Below are 20505 nucleotides of genomic sequence, written 5' to 3'. Positions count from 1 at the left end.
GTTGGGTCAGTACAGTATTCTGTCTCTATAAACATGTCTCTGGTTGGGTCAGTACAGTATTCTGTCTCTATAAACATGTCTCTGGTTGGGTCAGTACAGTATTCTGTCTGTATAAACATGTCTCTGTTTGGGTCAGTACAGTATTCTGTCTCTATAAACATGTCTCTGGTTGGGTCAGTACAGTATTCTGTCTGTATAAACATGTCTCAGGTTGGGTCAGTACAGTATTCTGTGTCTATAAACATGTCTCTGGTTGGGTCAGTAGAGTATTCTGTCTGTATAAACAGGTCTCTGTTTGGGTCAGTACAGTATTCTGTCTCTATAAACATGTCTCTGGTTGGGTCAGTACAGCATTCTGTCTGTATAAACATGTTTCAGGTTGGGTCAGTACAGTATTCTGTCTCTATTAATGTGTCTCTGTTCGAATAAGTACAGTATTCTGTCTGTGTGAGTATGTCTCTGGTAGTATCAGCAGAGCATTCTGTCTTCGAGGATGAGCTCTGGTTCCATCAGTTATTTATAGACATGTCAATTTTAGTTTAGCTCCGAATAGATATTCAGACGAATTTCGTTAAATTTGGACATGCAGATGCATCTGAATTTCTGAATTCTAACTAGGGTTGCACAGATACCAAGTACAGTACTCGGTACAAGTACGAGTACATGTACCGAAACTTTTGAGCTCCAAGATTACACTAGAGAAAAATTCAAAAATTAGGAGGCAGCTGTCATTTGTAAGGAGCACACAGAGCTCCTGGGATTTGTACATCTCTGTTTTAATGTACGATTTTGTTTTTATAAATATAAATAAAGGGATGCACAGATACCAGTTTTGCGAGTACGAGTACTGGTACTTGCCGAGTACTTACAAGTACGAGTACTGATACATTTTTGTTTATTGTCATGTGACAGTTTTTCTAAAACAATACAGACTAATGATTTCAGGACAGTGGTGGAGTGCCAGAGCCAGGTCCAAGCTGCAACCGCTGCAACCCTGCTAGTTCTCATGAAAATGCCAAGTATCTGCACTGGTACTCGAAAAGTATCTGGGCATCCCTAATTCTAACACATCCGAATGTGAAAAAATCCAAATGCTTATTTGACGAACATTCAGATCCATCCAAATTTCATTCAAAACTAAACTAAATCAGGCATGTGACTGTTCTTTTTGCCAATCAGGTGTTATTTTGGCTCTTGCGGGTTGCATTACCGGCAGTCATGTAACTTTCCAAAATGAAAATTCAAACGGAAATAAAAATCTGAATGGATCCGAAACTAAACAAAACACATTTATTGGGGGGTTAGTTAGTTATTTATGTGTTACTTGTCCCATGATTTTGGCAATTGTATTTTTCAGTACAGTGAAAGTAGTATTAAAGGCAGGGTGTTTTTGCTTTATTGTATTCTGTGCATTAAGGCAAAAAACACCCAGCACTTAACTAACACCCTGTTCCCCCCACACTTACCTGCAGCCGTTAGTCTCCTCCGCCGTGACCGGGGAAGATACACGGGTTTCCCCAAACTTCCTGGTTGCGGGGGTGGGTACTGAGGGCAGAGGAGCCATTGGCTCCTTTTACTGTCAGTCAGGCTGTGACTGAAGGGTGGGGGCTTTGCTGACCACACGATGTGTCTAGGCAAGCTCACAGATTGGTGCGGGAACGGCCATGCACGTACGGGTGCCTTCACAGCAGTGGGCTAGCTTGAGGTCCAGATACCACTTGAGAATGAGGTAATTAAAAACCTAAAGAATAAACTAACATATTTGTTTAGTAAGTCTTGACCCAGTAAATAAGTAAATGAAAGAAAACCTGAAGCTTTAATATCACTTTAATTATTATTTCCCCTGTTCACACCTCTGCACTGTGATATTGTGGAGTCGCTGCAGGTTGCGTTGTCGTGCTCTGTGGTAGGGCAGCCTATTTATTTGAATGGGCTGCCTACAGCAGCTAAATTGCACTTTTTTTTTAAATCGCATCACACCACATCACATGGTAATATTATTATTATACAGGATTTATATATATAACAGTTTGCGCAACGCTTTACAATACAATACAATTCATGACAAGATGGTAAGGAAGACCCTGCCCCTGAGAGCTTACAATCTAAAGGTTACGATGTGATGTTGGGAGATGCAACATGGATGCGATAGCTTGTGTGAATTTTAGAAATGTTGGCAACGCAGTGCACCTAACATTGCAACATGCAATGTGGGATTGCATGTGGCATCGTATGCACTCCCGCTTCACAACGATGTAAGTGTAGCCTAATCCGTTGTGTTGTATATTAGCCACCGCTCCAAGCTTGCTCCTGTGATGGACTATAACTTCAAAACAAATTAGTAAACTATATGTGACATTGTAGTCCATCACGGGAGTGAGATTGGAGGGGTGCTACTTTACAACACACACAGGGACCATTGATAACAAAATTAGCCACCATCCAGAAGGAAGGACAGTGTCAGCATGAATTCAGAGATGATTTGAGGATCTACAATACACATATACAGCTAAATTATTGTTAATAGTTAATGTATTTGAATGCATTTTTGAGATTAAATTCCTTTTAATGTCACTTTAAGAAATGTTGGCAACGCAGCACACATAACATTGCAATGTGGAATTGCATGTGGCATCGCATGCACTCCCACATTATAAAGGTTTCAATGGAGCCCAATCCATTATGCTTGTGTTTATTTGTGTTGCTAATACGGAACAATGCATGCACATGTGCTTTTTCTATTGCAATGGGGGGGGGGGGTACAAGGTAGCTGGTGGGGGGGACACAAAAAATAAAAAAACTGTAAGTAAATGAGTGGAACCATTATGTTCCTGTAGAGACCCAATCATTTAATTGCAATCACATTTTTTTCAATTAAAAATGCTAATATTGCTCTTTATTGGAACACATCAGCAATTAATTCCTGTGGAGTTGATGCTGCTGTAAGGTCCACTTGAATGACCAGATTAACCCAATGAAGTGATCTCTGAGTAGTGGGGCAGCTGGTTAACATTGAGATGAATATATATATTTGCAAGTTCCTCATTCGTGTACAAATCCTTTGAAGTTAAGTTTCAGTATGCATGATGGAGAAATGTGTACTGTGTATCTCTGCTAGAAGCCTTTTTTTCCCCTTCCTGTGTTTGGGTGCGGTTCATGAATTCACTCCCATTCCGCCCACTTGTAGCAAAATAAGTATTGCTATGTAAACTGGGTCACAGCATAGGGATGCATGGCTTTTCCAATCTTTGTAGAAGATCGGAAAGCAAGGATCAATCTACGTGTGTGTGTATATCTGTGTGTGTGGTTCCTAAAGCTGGCAGAAGTTCAGAAGAGAGGAAATAAAGCAACACCCCTTCCTCTCCCTAATCTGTATCGTGAGAAGAAGGGATCAGCCCAGGCACAATCAAAACGCTGCGAGGAGTCCTGGGCAGTGCTGGGGAGCAGCGGGACCCCCCCCACGATCAGGTGAGTGCCTTCTACTCCACATGTCACCCAGACGTCTAATGACCTGCCATCGCACATTACGATCTCCTCCACACCGTGCACAGGAATACCATGTTTACACTGTACGAATTGACATCACAGGGACAGCTAGATCGCTGATTTGCATGTCACAGCCTTGGGACTTCAAGCTCGTTACCTTTGGCTGGCAACAGGACCCTGTCTTGGGATTTGCAGCTCATTGTCTAACAGGCACTAATGGATATTTCCCCGCAGAGACTTGTAAGTCATTTCCATCCTATAGCTGGCACCTTGTCACCTTGCAGGGACTGGCAGCCAGTTGCTTTTTATAAACTAGCTGGGACTTGCACCTCTGGGCTTTGCAGTATTTAGTTGGGGTGGGGGAGACAGATCTGATGTCTTGCTGTTGTTGCTGTATACAAATGATCACACACACACAGGAGTTTTATCTGCTACAGATGTCATAACAATCATATAAAAGACATCTTAGATTCTCCTTCATTACATGCTGTCCAGATTGCCTTTCCCCTGGGCTGAATGGAGCTATAGAATGCTACCTCTGCAGCATAATCCTGAATGGGCTCGCTATATATGCTTTATGTCCTGCTTGCCACTGTGCTTTGTCTGTATTCTACTCCAGGAAATCCGTTTGCCATCAAATCTGCGTTTGAATGTGTGTTTAACAGTCAGGTACGTTGGCTAATGTTTGCTGATGGCCAGCTGAGGAAGTAGTGGCTGTTGCATTGCTGCATTTTTTTTTTTTCACAGGGGGGGGGGATCTATAGGAAGAGTTGTATACTTTCAGAGCGAAAGAGGGTGACTAGTAGGGAGGATGTTGTGATTGGGTTTGCTGTCTGATTCTCTGCAAGCAGAACAAAGCCACTCTTGCTGATTCCTGCTATCCTCCTGCCTGCACAAGCCCTCAACACTGGGAGCTGATATCATCATGCAGGAGATGAGGAGCATGAACACAACCAGGTACTGTCCACTGAAAATCACAGCGAGACCGTGCCTAGGCAGCCAGAACCTTTACGGAATGTCCTTCTAGATAAGCATCTTGCATGGCTACATTGCTGCTGCTGCATCGTAAAGATGGGATCATATGGTGTGTTTATTAGAAAACAAAGAAGCCTCAGTTGCTGTGTTAGTAAATAACGCTCAGAGCTTTGCATATATTTTCCTATGAGGCTGGATGTTTTACTTACAACATGGAAGAGAGGGAGAGAGAGTCTATGCATGACCTCATAGTTGAAGAATGTGGGATTTGGCTGGGAATTTGGAAATAGGCGAGCTTGTGCTGTACACATCTGGAATACATCACTGGGTCTGTTTGCAATGGATGAAATTATCTGTGCATTTTCTGTGTGCTGAATACCTAGGTGTGCATGGAGAACGCTGACTTAACACGCTTTTTTCACGAGTTACCTTAACTTGTATCATCGTGGCAACCTGTAAAAGGTAACTATTAGTCCATTTCTTATCAAATGGGCGCATTTGATTTTATTTAGTTGGCACAAGCCTCTTTTGCCTAGGCAGCCACCATAGTATGTAACTTGTTCACCATGGCAGATGCTCGTATAGACTGTGATAAAACTGCAGCACTAAGAGAAACAATAAAAAAACAACGCTTGTTATAAGTAATTCATGGAGTTGTAGGTCACACTTTTTCTTAACCGCGTCGTGTTTCTAAACAGCGACTTTAATGTGAAGCTTCTGATACTTGGAAAAAATCTGGTACAGTTGTAGTGCAGCAGATAATTTATATGGGCAAAAAAAAATAACTAGGAATACATTGTTCTCTGGGATTTAACTTCTTTTGTGTTGCCTTCGAAACGCTGAATGTCAAATATGTATTTGTGGTGGATCGTTAACTACAGTTGACGTACAGGTCTGCTTAATTGACAGAGGGATTATTTATTTGCAGCTGGCTCATGAAATGGGATGTAAAAATGTGCAATTAATTTTGCTAAGTCAGCTGCAGAGACGCTCTTTTATGCAATATAAGCAGTGAGATCTGAGCTCGGGCCAATCCGAAAATACCAAGGAGTAAAGTGAAGCTATATTATTTATTAGCTTTTCATTATGTATGCATCTGAGCAGTTCTATGTCCCCTCGTTTACGAAATCCATCATGCACTTCCTGAAAAGCTGTTTTGACGTGCAATGTAAATATAAGATCGGGTTATGGCACGTCCAGAAAGGAGAAGTTAAATCAAAGGAAGTGTGTACTGAATGAGCTAAAAGGTGTATGCTGTCATTGCTGACGGTCTGAAAATGCAGCTGCCTGGCTGTTCTGGCTTCAATACTTTCTAAATAACTGACCCGGGACGTGAATGAGGTCAGAACTCCTGATCTGCACACTTGTACAGGGTCAGTCACTTGGAGAGTATTGAAATAATTGGATCAGCATGACCGCCAAATAATAAGTTACTTTTTTTTTTATTAGGTCAGCAATGGCAGGCCATATGTCAGTGGTAGCCAGCCTCGGCACTCCAGCTGTTCTGGAACTACAAGTCCCATGAGGCATTTCAACACTTTGACAGCCACAAGCATGACTCCCCTTCATGATCTGTAGTTTTGGTACTGCTGGTTTACCCTGCCATATTTTATTTCAGTACAATTTTTCTTTCATTTCCAATGACTGTGTTATTGTTACTAGATTCCTGTTTTAAAGCGAAACTCCGGGCACAAAAACAATATATTCCTCAACCGCTACAAAGGATATAAATGCACTGGATGCCTTGGATACTGGATAAAATAGAAATCTGCCACGTATTATTTATTGTATGCTATGGCCCTAAACCTGGGGCACTCTCATATGCGAACACTGACTTCATCTGGGATGTTGGTGCTTGCCCCTGTCTTCTCCTGATTGACCTATCAGTGTGATAGGTGGCCTCATCAACCAATTTAGAGGCAGGAAATTATATCACCAATCACTTATTTCCTTGTTTAAGTTTGTATTTGAATGTTACATTGCCCTTAGACTCTTAAGCACAGGGGTGGATAACTCGAGCCCTCAAGCTGTGCTTTAACTACAAGTCCCATCATGCTTCTGCCTTTTGAGAGTCATGCCTGTAACTGTCAGTTTTGCAATGCCTCACGGGACTTGTAGTTCCACAACAGTTGGAGGGCTGGAGTTTTCTACCCCTGCTTTAAAAGATTCTGACACTATGTGCAGGCACTCGCCAGCTATCGCTTCCCTCTGGCAGATAAAGTTTTAGACCTCTTGTACATGGGTGCCTGAGGCAATACAATGTAAAAATCGGGCGTCTGGGGGCCACAGCTGCTCCCTTCAATAGTAATCAATGACTGTATGTGGCTGTATGCAGATATATGCCGGTAAACCGACATGTGTATGGACATATAACCCCAAACCCAGATTTCCGTGCTTCTGTTTTATGTATACCTGCGTACAGTTGCATGCCACCATTGTTTCTATGTTGTCAGTTGTGGCACCCGGGTGGGTACACACGCCCAATTTTCATGTTGTACAGCCTCAGCTGCCCGTCTGCAGGAGGCTTTATTCCACCATTTGCTTTAAAGTGGTATTAAGTCTCTCTCTTTTTTTTTTTTTTACATATATCTACCGCTAGCAAGATCTATGCCAAAACATTTTAAAAAGGCGAAAAAAAAGTTGCAAATTAAGTAATAACCTGTGTCTGCGCGGCTCCCTCCTGGTTGCAGAACACATCTTCCCGAACAGCCGTGGAAGTGCATGCACAGTTGATATCACCGGAGGGGAGAGGAGGAGTGACTCAGTGTAGCTGAACAGACTCTGTGGAACACAAGGAGTCTTTGCTGGATCAGAGAGCGGCACCAGCGCTGGAGGGACTGTTGGAAACGAGTGGAAGGAAGAAGATGTTTGCATCAAGAGGCATCACATAAGGTAAGTATTTAACCACCTCCTGTCCATTGGCCGTACCTAAACAGCCGGACGGGAGCCTTGTAGATGCGGGTGGGCGTTTTAAGACGTCCCTCCCCGCTCCCACTCGTGCCGCGCACGAGTGGAAAAACTACATTAAGGTCTCGTTCACACCTAGGCGTATTGCATATGCACGTCTGTCGCGCGTTGGTAAAAAAGTTGCGCGACAAACGCTACTTGGCTGTATCCCAATGGAAACGCGCAACAAAACGGACAAAGTAGTACATGTACCTTTTCAGACGTGGGCCGTTTTGTAGCGCGTTAGGGACGGGCGGAAATACGCCAAGGTGGGAATGAGACCATTGAATACAATGGGATTTATATTTTTGAGCGTTTTGTAGAGCGTTCGTCGAGCGTAGAAACGTTCAGGTGTGAACGAGGTGTGATACAGCCAAGTAGCCTTCGGAAACGCGCGTTTGTCGCGCGAATTTTTTACCTCGAATCGCGGTAAAAACGCGCGACGGTCGCGCATATGCAATACGCCTAGGTGTGAACGAGACCTTAATGTAAACATCCGGCGATGGCTGTTTAAATACAAGCATTCTGGCATCTGTAGAGACGCCTGATCGCTTGTATTTTGAGTAGGTGTGCAGGCCGCCCCACCACCGCTGTGCCCGGCTTGGCCCCCCATGGGATAGAAATAAAGTTAAGTGTAAAAAAAAAATCAAATCACATTAAAAAAACACAACTTTTTTTTTTTAAAGTCCCCCGCCACCACATACACACGCAAACATGCATTGGGTGCGCCTTTGTGTGAAAAGGACGATTGTGCCGCACATGGAGTGAGTGCAATAATTCTAGGGCCATCAATCACTGTTAACACTTAACTGAAGAGCAGTAAAAGCTTTTAAAGCGTTGTCTATGGCCAAGTTTTGGTTGTGGTAGTTTTTTGATGGTGCACGCAGTCTTAAGGCTTAACAGGTTTTGGTGTCCATTTACCCGACATGATCCCGTCTTTAATGTTTTACCAAAATAGTTTTTTCGTTGCATAGTAAAAAATAAAAACCCCGTAGTGGTGATTAAATACCACCATAAGAAAACTTTATCTGTCCCCAAAAAATGGTATAAGATTAATTTCAGCACAGCGTTGCATGACGGAATAAATGTCAGTTAAAGTACCGCAGTGCTGAATACTGAAAAAATGGCCTGGCTAGGAAGTGGTCATCAAGTGGTTAAAGTAGCATGGGGGGGACGACGACAACCTTTTAATGTCACTTTAAGGTAAACCAGTCATGAGAGATGCATGAAGCTACCATTGCTGACTTCCTTCTGAAAATGATAGTTGCTGAACTGGTGTGTTGCCCACTACCATCAACAAGTATGGAGGATGTTAGGCGTCCTTTTCTGCATTCCTGCTCTGTGTTGGTGACTCAAATTGTTGAAGCAGAGGATCAGGATGACAGTCAGGCAACTGGGGTCAGGATGACAGCCAGGCAAACACCATGATCAGTAGGAGAGGCCAGCAATAGTAGTCTTCAAAATTTTTGGTGGATTTGCTCTCAGACCCACCGAGCAAGGTTGGTGAATCCTGAGGACATATATGAGACTTTTTTCTTGGGCATATATACATATGTTCAGTTTCATGGTTGTTACATTGTCATGATAACTCGCACAGTTTTTCTTTTCAGCCGGCTAAGTACCTAATCCACTGTACATTTCGGCTTCTCACTCAAAGTACAAGACTGGGATGAAACACTAATGTCATCATTGATTAGTAGCACATGACTTTGATAATATCAGTGACACATTAAATCAGGTGACCCACTCCATGCAGATGTAGTGTGTGTCTGGAAGAGTTAAAGCATGGCATGTACAGTTTGTTTAGACTGTCGGCTGTTTTGTGTAAACATTAAGCTTGGGACGTAGAAATCATTTCTTTAGAGACGTGTCGGTACTTTTTGTGTTGTTTGAACATTGCTTAACCCCTTAATGACAAAGGTAAAAACAAACCATAACTCCTCAATCCAGTTTGGCAACTTTGGAATGTGTTACATGTGAGACTGTACATATCTTTGCAACTACTTGGTGTATCCAGATAAATTATACCTTGTTTTGTTCAGGACAAATTGGCCCTTAATTTGGTTGTAAATGTTAACAGATCTCTCCTAATTTTTATTAAAATAATTTAAGGAAATCTGACCCAGAATAATGAAAACAAAAATTGTAAACATGTTAGCTGTACATTTCTTGTCATTACTATGGCCCACTACCAAAAAACAGGCCAAAATAGATGATTATACTCCTGCAATGCATAAGGATACCACATATCTGCGTTCTTTGTTGTTTGTACTGTAGAGGGGCTCAGGAACAATAGTGCAGATTTACAATGTATCTTTTTTTTTTTTTTTTTTAATCCTCACAAAATAAATACCGTATAAGACGACCCCCTAATTTTTCAGTTAAAACATAGGTTTTGGGCTATACTCGTCGTATAAGACGAGTATAGCCCAAAATAATGTTTAACCACTTGCTGACCGGGGTGTTTTCACCCCCTTCCTGTCCAGGCCATTTTCAGTATTCAGCACTGCGGTACTTTGGCTGACGTTTATTTCGTCATGCAAAACGTATTTGCCGACGTATAAGACGACTTTTTATACTTAAAAACATCCCCCGTAAATCGGGGGTCGTCTCATACGCCGCATATACAATCTAATCGGTCAGCCCGCTGGATGTGCGGTAATACTGTGTGTACGGTTGCTTCGGCTACATACAGTATACCGCGCTGAGCAAATCACGGCGAGCGATGTACACAACCTCTGCCAATCCGAGCAGGCTTTGTATTCATTAATAGAAGAATACATCGCTCGCCGTGATTGGCTCAGCGCGTTACACTGTATGTAGCCGAAGATTTTCAGGGGATGTTTTTAAGTATAAAAAGTTGTCTTATACGCCGGCAAATACGATAGTACAGGAGCAGGCTCTAACACTGGAGATCACTGTGATTGGCTATTAGTGATCATGTGATTGGGAGTCGGTCCTCCAGCCTCCCAATCCTTAGTCCAAGATAGGGGTGGGCAACTCCAGCCCCCTCCAGCTGTGCTTTATCTACAAATCCCAACATGCCTCTGTCATACCTGTAACTGTCAGTCTTGCAACCCTCTAGCTTTAAGGCCGAGGCAGGGTTGGGGTTAGGTGGGGCAACTGGTGGCGAGTAACTCTTAAGGCCTGGCTAGTAGCTCAGGACTTGAAATTTTGAGCCCTGCTCTAGCTGTTGTGGAACTGCAAGTCCCATGAGGCCCACAACAGCTAGATGTTGGAGTTTTCCACCCCTGCTCTAGAAGAATCTGAGACTATGTGCAGGCACTTGCCTGCTATTGCTTCCCTCTGGCAGATAACGTTTTAGACCTCCTAAGGGTAGAAACCCTGGTCCAAGATCAGGAGCTGTCGGGGACATTGTTCGGTGTCCTAAACTAACCCACCCTCCCCTCCACAGATATGTACTTACCTCGATCTGGTGGTCATGGTGATTGTTTACATCCAGCACGGCAAGCCTTAAGCTGGGTAACCACAGAGCAGATTTTGGCCGATTCAGCAGAAATCGGCTGAAATTCGCTCTGTGCGTACCCAGAAATTCTATCCATGGGTGGCCCTATACCCTTGACAGACGTCAATCATGAGATAAACCTTTCCTGAAAGAACATGCTGGAAAATCATTGGCTGGGCAGTGCTTGCAGTCAGTCAGCTGCAAGCACTGGTCAGGGACACAAAGGACACAATGGGACATGTGTTCATTTATACTTTTCTGTTGAAACCAATATGACTGTGTGTACCCAGCTTTGCTCTCCTGGCAGTGCCTGTGCGTAGCAGTCCTGTAGACCTTTATGGGGCTATTTTCTGAGGCTAGAGATTGCGAGAAACACACCCCCGTAGACGTCTGTAATTAGGAGTTAAGCAGGATGTAAACAATCACCGGGGCTGCCGCTGTTGAATTGAGGTAAGTATGCACCTGTGGAGGGGGAGGAAGGGATGGTTTAGGTCAGGGCAAAAAGGTGATTGTAGCTTTGCCAATATTACTAAACTTTTGTGTGTCTATCAGTACTGCTTGCATCGGGAAGAAGTGGTGGACTCCCAAAAGCTTGTCCTATAATTGTGACTATTAGTACAAAAAAAAATATCATGGACAGTACTCAACTGTGTTTGAATATCATGAACCATGTCATTGAATACATAGTTCCTTCCTTATTGACTGCAAGCCGCAGAGCAACATACTAGCATGTACAACAACTGCTGTCTCTGTTGGTGAATATATTTAGATTCAGTTCTCAAGGGAGTCATTCTGGAAATATTGACATCCTCCGCGCCAAACACTAACCTCAGCATACCCTAGGTCAAATGATGGCTATACAGAGCTCAATAATGAGGTTAATAAAGTGAATCTGAAATTACCATATAAATGAGTGTTGTGAAATAAGGATGTTAAAAGGCCACTGCACCCCAAAGTTATATTTTATTTAAAGCTGGAGGGTTAAGTCATCTTCTAGCTTCTTTAGTTCCCTAATCGTTTACTGTTCAGCTGGAGGTTTTCGGGTGTTCCTTCCCGCCTTGTTTTCTTTTTCCAACTTTTCAATTTTCCATAAAATTCAATAATTATATAAATACTCAACCGAATCAGTGGATCCCCCACTTACACTAATGTACACACTCATGTGTAGATACCAATAGAGTCCCTGATAGATATAAGGTGTTTTAGATCATCATTTTGGGTGGATTGCCCCAGGGGCCATGCCACCCACATGTTTGGAATAGATAATTAACTTGAAAGGGTCAAATGGCCGCATTAAACTGGGACACCTGGCATTTCTGCGGTAGGATTCCGTAGGTTCCTTCTGCAGGAATGCCAGAATGCACAGCGAGTGTGGCCTTAGTCTTCCATGCGTTGCCCAGGACAAAAAAATGTAAGTTTTGGCTGGAGTTTGGCTTTGAAATATATCCTGCACATAGTGATGCACAGGGTTATTCATTAAAGCAAAACATACAGTTATAGCAGCCAATCAGAATATATTGTTCAGTGATATTACTTCAGCAAAGTGACTCTGATTGAGAACATTGTGTTGTGTTTTAAAAAGACCTTTTCAATACCTTACAAAAAAAATTGCAGGGAAAAGCACAAAAAATCTAGTAATTTAAACGCTTACTTGCAGTATTTTTCCTTTCCCTAAACAATTTTGAGCAATTTGCAATATTCATCTGAACTCGCTAGCAAATGTGACTTTTCTCTTCCTTAGAACAGCTCCCTCCTTGCTCATCATAGCCCTCTCTTCTTCTGAGCTACCATCCCCACCCCTCCCATCTCTATATAACCTTTTATGTGGCTGCTGGGGAAGGAGCGAAGCGGAATACTAGAAAATGTCAGTGACAGCTCTGAGTCAACTGGAGCTGCTGACATCACATCTAAGATGGTGGCACCCAGCACTCTCAAGGCTTCTGGATGTCTACAAATGGGAGATTTTTACAGGTAAAAAGCATGTATACCATGTTAATTGCAGATATAATCCTATGGAAGGATTTTTGTTGAAATGGATGCTCTGGCGAGAGGTCTCTTTAAGCTGCTTAAATATAAGTATATAAGCCCTGCACACATACAGTGGTAGTGCTGATTATATGTGGGGTATATGATGCATTTGCTTAGTGGACTGGTTGCAGTGTGAGATGTGTGGTCTGGTACCTATTCTGCTTGTGTGACCTTACTCCACAGCTTACCTGTTCACAACTTATCCAGTGCATTCCAGCACGGTTAGTTGCTGGAACTCACTGGATCGCATAATAAAAAAAAAACTCCATTCGTTCTGGGGCGGGCGGTGGCGTGGTGGTGCATTCAAGTCATTTGCACCACTACCACCCCTCCCGCCCTGCAGTGCGATTTTCCCCATACCAGAACACGTGGCACAGCAATGCCTGTGGTCCGGTCCCAACCCACACCGCAGGGAGGCTGTAAATATGCAATCCAGCTACTAACCGTGCTGGAATGCACTGGATTAGGTGTGAACAAGTCCTAAAAGACCCCCTCTCCTTCTCCATAGCTAGCCTGAAGGTCCCAGTCACATGCCAAGACAAGTACTATTGTACACTGAAAGGGTGTATTGGAGGACTCTCCTTTTTATAAAAGCATCCCACTTACAGTATAAGGAAACAATCATTTATCACAATACATATGTTTTGAGATATGGCCTGGTTGGTCCTGAGATGGCCCTACATCTTAAAAATTACCTTCTTCAGGCCCCCATACTGTACACCCTACAATCTCCTTTAGATATACCAACTACTATGTACTGCAAAGACCTACCTAAACGATCCATTCCATTTATCTCCATTCTGGGATTCTCTTTGCCTGTATGCAGTTTCTGGTAAACCTAAGAGACTGTGCAATCAGATGTGTTTAGTTAGTGCAAGCCTTTGGAGAATTTGGGGATATTATGTCTACCATATGTGGTAAAGGCCTGCCTGCTTGCATACAAATTGAATGCACTGTTTACTGTACATTACATAGTTGTGGAACTTTAAAGTAGATTGTACAATTATACTATAGCATACATATACAGCTTTATACAAAAGGGTTGATTCAATTAGGAGTATGGGCTAATCACTCAGCCAAATGAATATACATTTAGCTTAGTAAATGAGGTGAGGCTATGATTCAGTCATGTACAAGCACAAATCTAGCACATGATTAGGTATTCAAAGTGAACAGATCCACAACTCATTTGCTAAGCTGAATTCCCTTTGCAAAGTCAATTGCTCTACTCCTTTAGTGAATCATCCCCATATTCTGTATTGTTTAGATTTCTGCCTCTGCATGAACATCGTGACTCTTATGAAGTCATCCCTCTGCTCTCTCCTCTGTCAGCAAGCTCACAGTGTTAGTCCCCATTCACACCTAGGTGTTTTGTCGCTTAAAGGTAAGAACGACAAACCTCTCAAGATAAAGAATCCCATTTGCTTGTCTTTGAGTGCGACAAAACGCTCAAGACAAGGAATCCCAGTAATGCCTATGGCCCCTGTTCACGCCTGACCATTTTGTTGCAAGCTGAAAAATGCCTGTCACTGGGAAAAGTACATGAGCTACGTTTTGTCATATTACAGTACTTATTGGTCCCATAGTCTTCAATGCGAAACTTTGTGTGACAAAACGCTCATGTGTGCACAGGGACCATAGAAATAGAGCTGCAACAGTTAATCGATTTTAGTGGATTAAAATCGACGATTGAAAATGTTGGCAATGTTTTCGATCGTCGATTTGTCGGCTATCGATTGATTAGCCTGTTCGGGGCTCCACACGCGGCCTGAGTCACACGTTGCCGCATAAGCCATACCCACCGCACGCTGAGGACATGCGTCTGGCCCTCTCCTCCCGGTGAGCTTCCCGATTCGCCGCTGCCCGCCGACAACCAACAATGCTGCTGCCCGCCGACAACACCGTCATTCAAAGTAAGTCGAGAGCGGCCAGGAGCTTTTTAATGTTTCCTGTTGTGTTTTTTTTTTTTTTTAAGCGGCACACTGCAGAACATTAGCAGCTATAGAGGAACACCAAATCCCAGCAATAATACATTAAACACCCTGTATAATGTATTATTGCTGGGATTTGTTGTTCCTCTATAGCTGGTGGTATTCTACTGTGTGCCGGTGTATTATACATTGGTATTCTGCATTGCGTTGTATATAATGTATTATTGCTGGGATTTGTATTTCCTCTATAACTGGTCAGTGGTAATCTGCATTGCGCAGTATAATCATTATACAGCACAATGGAGAATACCACCAGCTATAGAGGAACTACAAATCCCAGCAATAATACATTATATACAACGCAATGCAGTTACAGGGGACTACAACTCCCAGCAATAGTACATTATAGTATAATGTTGTACTATTGCTGGCATTTGTTGTATTCCTCTATAGCTGCTGGTATTCTGCATTGTGCCGTATAATCATTCTACTGCGCACTGCAGAATACCACCAGCTATAGAGGACTACAAATCGCAACAATAATACATTATATACAGCGCAATGCAGAATAACGCCAGCTACAGAGGACTACAAGAGCTTTTTTTTTTTTTAAATCTGATTAACCGATTAATCGAACGTAATAATCGGCTAACTAATCGATTATGAAAATAATCGTTAGCTGCAGCCCTACATAGAAATGAATGGGATTCCTAGTCTTGAGCGTTTTTGTTGAGCTTAGCTTTGAGTGACAAAAATACATAGGTGTGAACGGAGCCTTCGATTAGCGGAGCTGTACAATTGTTGACAGTAGGGTGACTCAATCACCGTCCCAGTCCTGTAGTGCTGTGCTTACATTCCAACCTTAATTATTATTTCAGAATAGCGCTTAGACTTAATAGTGAAATTTCCTTTAAGATAGAAAGCTGGAGAGACAGCAGGCCCCTATAATGATTTTGCTACTGTACTATTCTATACGGTTCCCTTTCAGATACAAGCGTGCAGCATGCATGTCTATTTTCATTAACCCCTTCATGACCGAGGCCTTTTTTTGTTTTTTGCACACATTATGTAACCCACATTTTAAAAAATTACTTCAAACCCCCAAACATTTCATATTTTCTGAAAGCCAAGACCCTGTAGAATAAAAAGACAGTTGCAAATTTTCTATGTAGCACGATATAAGCGCAACTTACTATCAAACCCAAAAATGTATTCAAAAATGCACTTAAGTTAAATTTAGTGCCCCAAAACACAATAAAATACCCATTTTAAAAAAAAATACAATTTAAAAGATGAGGTTACAATGAGTAAATAGATACCCAACATGCCCAGGTTACAAATTGTGTGCGTCTGTGAAACGGCAACAAAATTCACTATCCCAAAAAGTCAGTAGACGCTTTAAAAGCCCCTACAGATCATCAGTTTTGAGTCGTCTGTATCGCGATCGTCGTTTTCATACGTAGGCAGACCTGACACGTGTTTATGTTATGACGCGCATGCTCATGGGGGCCGGGGACTTGGTATTTAAAAAAATTATTTTTACATTTATTTAATTTGATATTTTTTAAAACTAATTTTTTTCCCCACTTTAATTGCTATCACATAAGGGGCTTACAAGCCCCCCCCCATGTGATAGCATATTGGTGGTGACAGGTCCTCTTTAAGGTGATACTGGGGGTCCAAAAGACCCCTAGTATCACCTTTACACTCTAAATAAGCTATGGAAGTGCAGATCATACTTCAATAGCTTATAGCTCGGCTTCAGTATCTGAGCAATGACAGCTTAGGGACCTGAAGTGATGTAATGTGCATTGCTCCTGGTACCATAGAGTGGAGAGGAGTTTGGTGAAAGGAAGTTCACCACTCTTCTCAGCTTCCCACCGGCAGCCGACATGCCGGTCCCAGGCCTGTAGGAGGGGCAGCGGAGCCCCGGGAAACACGGCGGGGGGTGTTGGGCGGAGGAGCGGGCAGTTTACCGGCCCAGAGAAGCGATCTGGCGACAGCTAAGTCGCCAGAATTGCTTCTTTTGTAAAGCAGACAGTCGGCTTTACAAATGTAAACAGCGCCAAAGTCTTTAAACGGGCTGGAGGCCAGTGATGTACTATGGATGTCACTGGTCACAAAAGGGTTAATGTTTAACAGAAATATTGGGCAGTTGAAACATTTGGAAATGGTTGGCTGCTGTTATGTGCCAAGCTGTAGGCAGTCAATGCATACTCATTTTTTCATTGAGGATTATCATTGAAAGAGAAATGTGTATAGGAAGGCTGGAGACAGAGTAAGCAGTGACGATGGATATGTTGAGACATTGGAACATTTTTACATCTAATGAAATGCTGGTGGCATAGTCTGTCATAAGTGTTGGTGATGGTGAACAACAACCTAAATCTACAAGTGTGATCATATATGCTCTATCCAAAGGCCATAGAAGTGGCAACAATCCCATGGCAGAGGTTCCTTTCAGTAATTGTTTCTCAGTAGGACTGTCATCCTCTACTTCAATAAGCATTTCAGAAATTCTTGAGTCTGCATTTTAGTAAAAACAATTCCTTGTAAGGAAAGAAGGTTGTAATAAACTTAATTCCATTTATTTAGTTTAGTACCCATAGCAACCAGCCGCAACCTATGTTATCATTGTCTTGCTTCAGTCATTCTAATTGGTAGCTATGGGTTACTGTACTTTGTGCCTTACTTAATAATTTGCTATTTTGTACACGTGGTGTTTTGCATGTAAAATATCACTTTAATATATCTTTCTTAATTCTTCTTCTTTATATTTTATGGCAGCAGATGCTTTAACCAGTTTATATGTGCAGCTCTTCTAGAAAGAATACTTCACATGCTAAGCAGCTTTTAGACATAAGAACTGCAAGGTGGAGAAGCTTTAAAGGAGAACTATGGGGTTAAGGCTTGTTGTGTTCGCTCACTTCTCGATCTACTGAGCCGACCTGTGACAGTCTCATTGTCACAGGTCGGCTAGAACTATGAGGTGAGTGAAAAGCACTCGCCTCATAGTTCTCCTTTTAAACACACTACATCATTGGATGTATCCTTTTTTTTTTTTTTACTTAACACTAAACTCAGGAGTTAAATCTTACAAATGCATTCAATTACCCTAACTATTAACACAAATAGTATCGTATTTGTGTATCACTCAGCACTTATTCAGAGATGATTTGAGGATCTACAGCCGACACTGTCCTTCCTTCTGGAGAGTGGCTACTTTTGTTCTCCATGGTCCCTGTGTGTGTTGTAAAGCAGCTCCCGTGATGGACTATAACTTCAATACAAATTAGTAAACCTAAATGGAAGATTGTAGTCCATCACTGGAGCGGGCTTGGAGTGGTGGCTACTTTACAGCATACACAGGGACCATGGGGAACAAAAGTAGCCACCCTCCAGAAGAAAAGACACTGTCGGCATCAATTCAGAGATGATTTGATGATCTACAGTTGAGTGATACACAAATAAGATACGTGTTTGTTAATGGTTAAGGTACTTGAATGCATTTTTTAAGATTTAACTCCTGAGTTTAGCGTTGCTTTAATATTAAATCTTAAAAACAAAGTTTTTTGGTTTATGGCCAAAATGCTTCTTTTCTCCTTTTTAACTCATTATGGGCCTTCGTGATCTTTTACTGAGTCATGTGATGCTTGGTATCATTTTCTAGTGAGAATACAGAAAATATATAACATTGTTTGAAAATTAGGAAATAGCTTGGCTTCCAGGTGTACCATGCCCTGTTATATCAGAATCTAATTTTACATATGGGACAGTAGATTTTTAAGGTACCCACTCACAACTGATATATGTATACAAGTATGAAAGTTATATGATTACACAATGTATAAAAACCATTAAAACAACATTTATAAGTGCAAAATACCAGGTACAAAGTACATTTGGTGCAATGTGCTTCTAACATATCCCCATCTCACACCTCTTACATTATGTGAGTTTATTTCTGATTCTATAAATTTTACTTGATGCGTTTATTAAATGTTGTCTCAACTTTTTTTTTAATGGATGTTTCTGCCTCTTTAGGCATTTTTGTTGAGGCACTAATGATATACATGACTTCTAGCAGTATTCAACAATGAAGAAAAAAACAATCCAATTTCAATAATGCCTTACTCTGGTGTGTCTTGAAATCCAGTGATTGTGTTCCAAGAGTACCTGTTAACACAACGTAGGCGAGTGAAGGGGTATATTTGGGGTGTCCCCCCAACCAGTTAGAGATTTCTAGTTAAATGTTGGACACTGAAACCATACTCCTACAATTGTCTACGTGTTCCCCTGTCTATCAACAGCTACTCAGCCAGCAGCTAGAATGGCATAACCTGAGTGAAGCAGGTAGATGGAATGACCTAGATGGAATAAGCAAAGTTACTCTTAAATTTTATATAAAATGGACAAATTACTGCAGATATGTAATCATTAATGCACTGTTAAATTTAGTTTTGTAAATGCAAACAGTATAAGTAACTGCATTTGACCTGGTAATAGCATCTTGCACTCTACTGTACAGTCTTTACACCAGAGCTCAAAGAGAGGGAGGGAAAAGCACCATAAGGAGTCGGTCAGGTGTGCTGCAGTGCAAGAAGCCATGCTGGGAGGAGAAAGCAGAGTGACAGAGACAAGCACATCTGTGTGCTACTTATCCTTTCACTGTCCAGTCACAGGGCGTGGTTGGTTGAGGTGACTTGTAAGTAAAAGTGAAACTGCAGTATAGGGAGATCCAGTCCCCTCCCAGGCTAGTCAGGGGATACATGTCATAGATGCATTTAATCCTTTATTAGTTATGTAAATGAATCGGATCCAGGTTACACTGGTTGGAAAAAATTAACCGTTTTCAAGGCCTCAATATGTATATAAACGGTGGCAACCCGAAGCGAATATATAGTTTTTTACAGCCGGCAATAGCAGTTGCATACGGGAGCCTATAAAGCTGCCCAGTTGCTTGTACAGTTCTGGGGAATTGTGTGCCCCCCTGCGCCGCCGATGCTGGCTATCCTGGGCTCTGCTAATCCCCTGTGTGGGCCATGGACCGCCACAGAGGGTCTGAGTACTTTAATCAGATGGAGATCTGCACACTTCCAGTGGCTGACCTCCTCTCTGATCACTAAATCAAGGTGTCATTTCTCCAGCTGATGTGCCCAGAGAAGAAGCTGGTGAAGCATGATCTGTGCCTCATCAATGTCTTTGGGGTCTATAGGTGACATTAGGGGTCCAACAGACCCCCGATGTCTCCATAAAGAGACTGAGAATTTAGGCAGTAACAAATACTAATTTTAAGAAGCAGCAGAAATTAAAGCCTCTCTTCCCTCTAAGTCAGGGGTCTCAAACTCAATTTACTTGGGGGACACTGGACAACTTTTTTAGTCCCGTGGGGGCCGCTTGCCAAATTTCATACTTCAAAATAAAATTTTACTATATACGGTACCATTGTTAAAAAGTAATATCCCTAACTTTGAAGAACTGTAGAAGTATGTTTATTGGAAATAATAAAAATATATTAAACCTCACGATACCATTGTTAATGTCTGCACATGTTACAAACACTCACAAGTGGGAACTGTCACCTGTTTAAGTTAATGATCAGGTGACAGCAGTTGCATATAAATGCCGGCACACCGCATAGGTGTGAATGGGGCCTAAAATATATATATATAT

This window comes from Nanorana parkeri, unplaced genomic scaffold (assembly GCF_000935625.1).
Source record: "Nanorana parkeri isolate BGI_ZX_2015 unplaced genomic scaffold, ASM93562v1 scaffold49, whole genome shotgun sequence".
Classification (NCBI taxonomy): Eukaryota; Metazoa; Chordata; class Amphibia; order Anura; family Dicroglossidae; genus Nanorana; species Nanorana parkeri.
The sequence above is the reverse complement of the archived record's forward strand: the minus strand, read 5'-3'. Positions refer to the sequence as shown.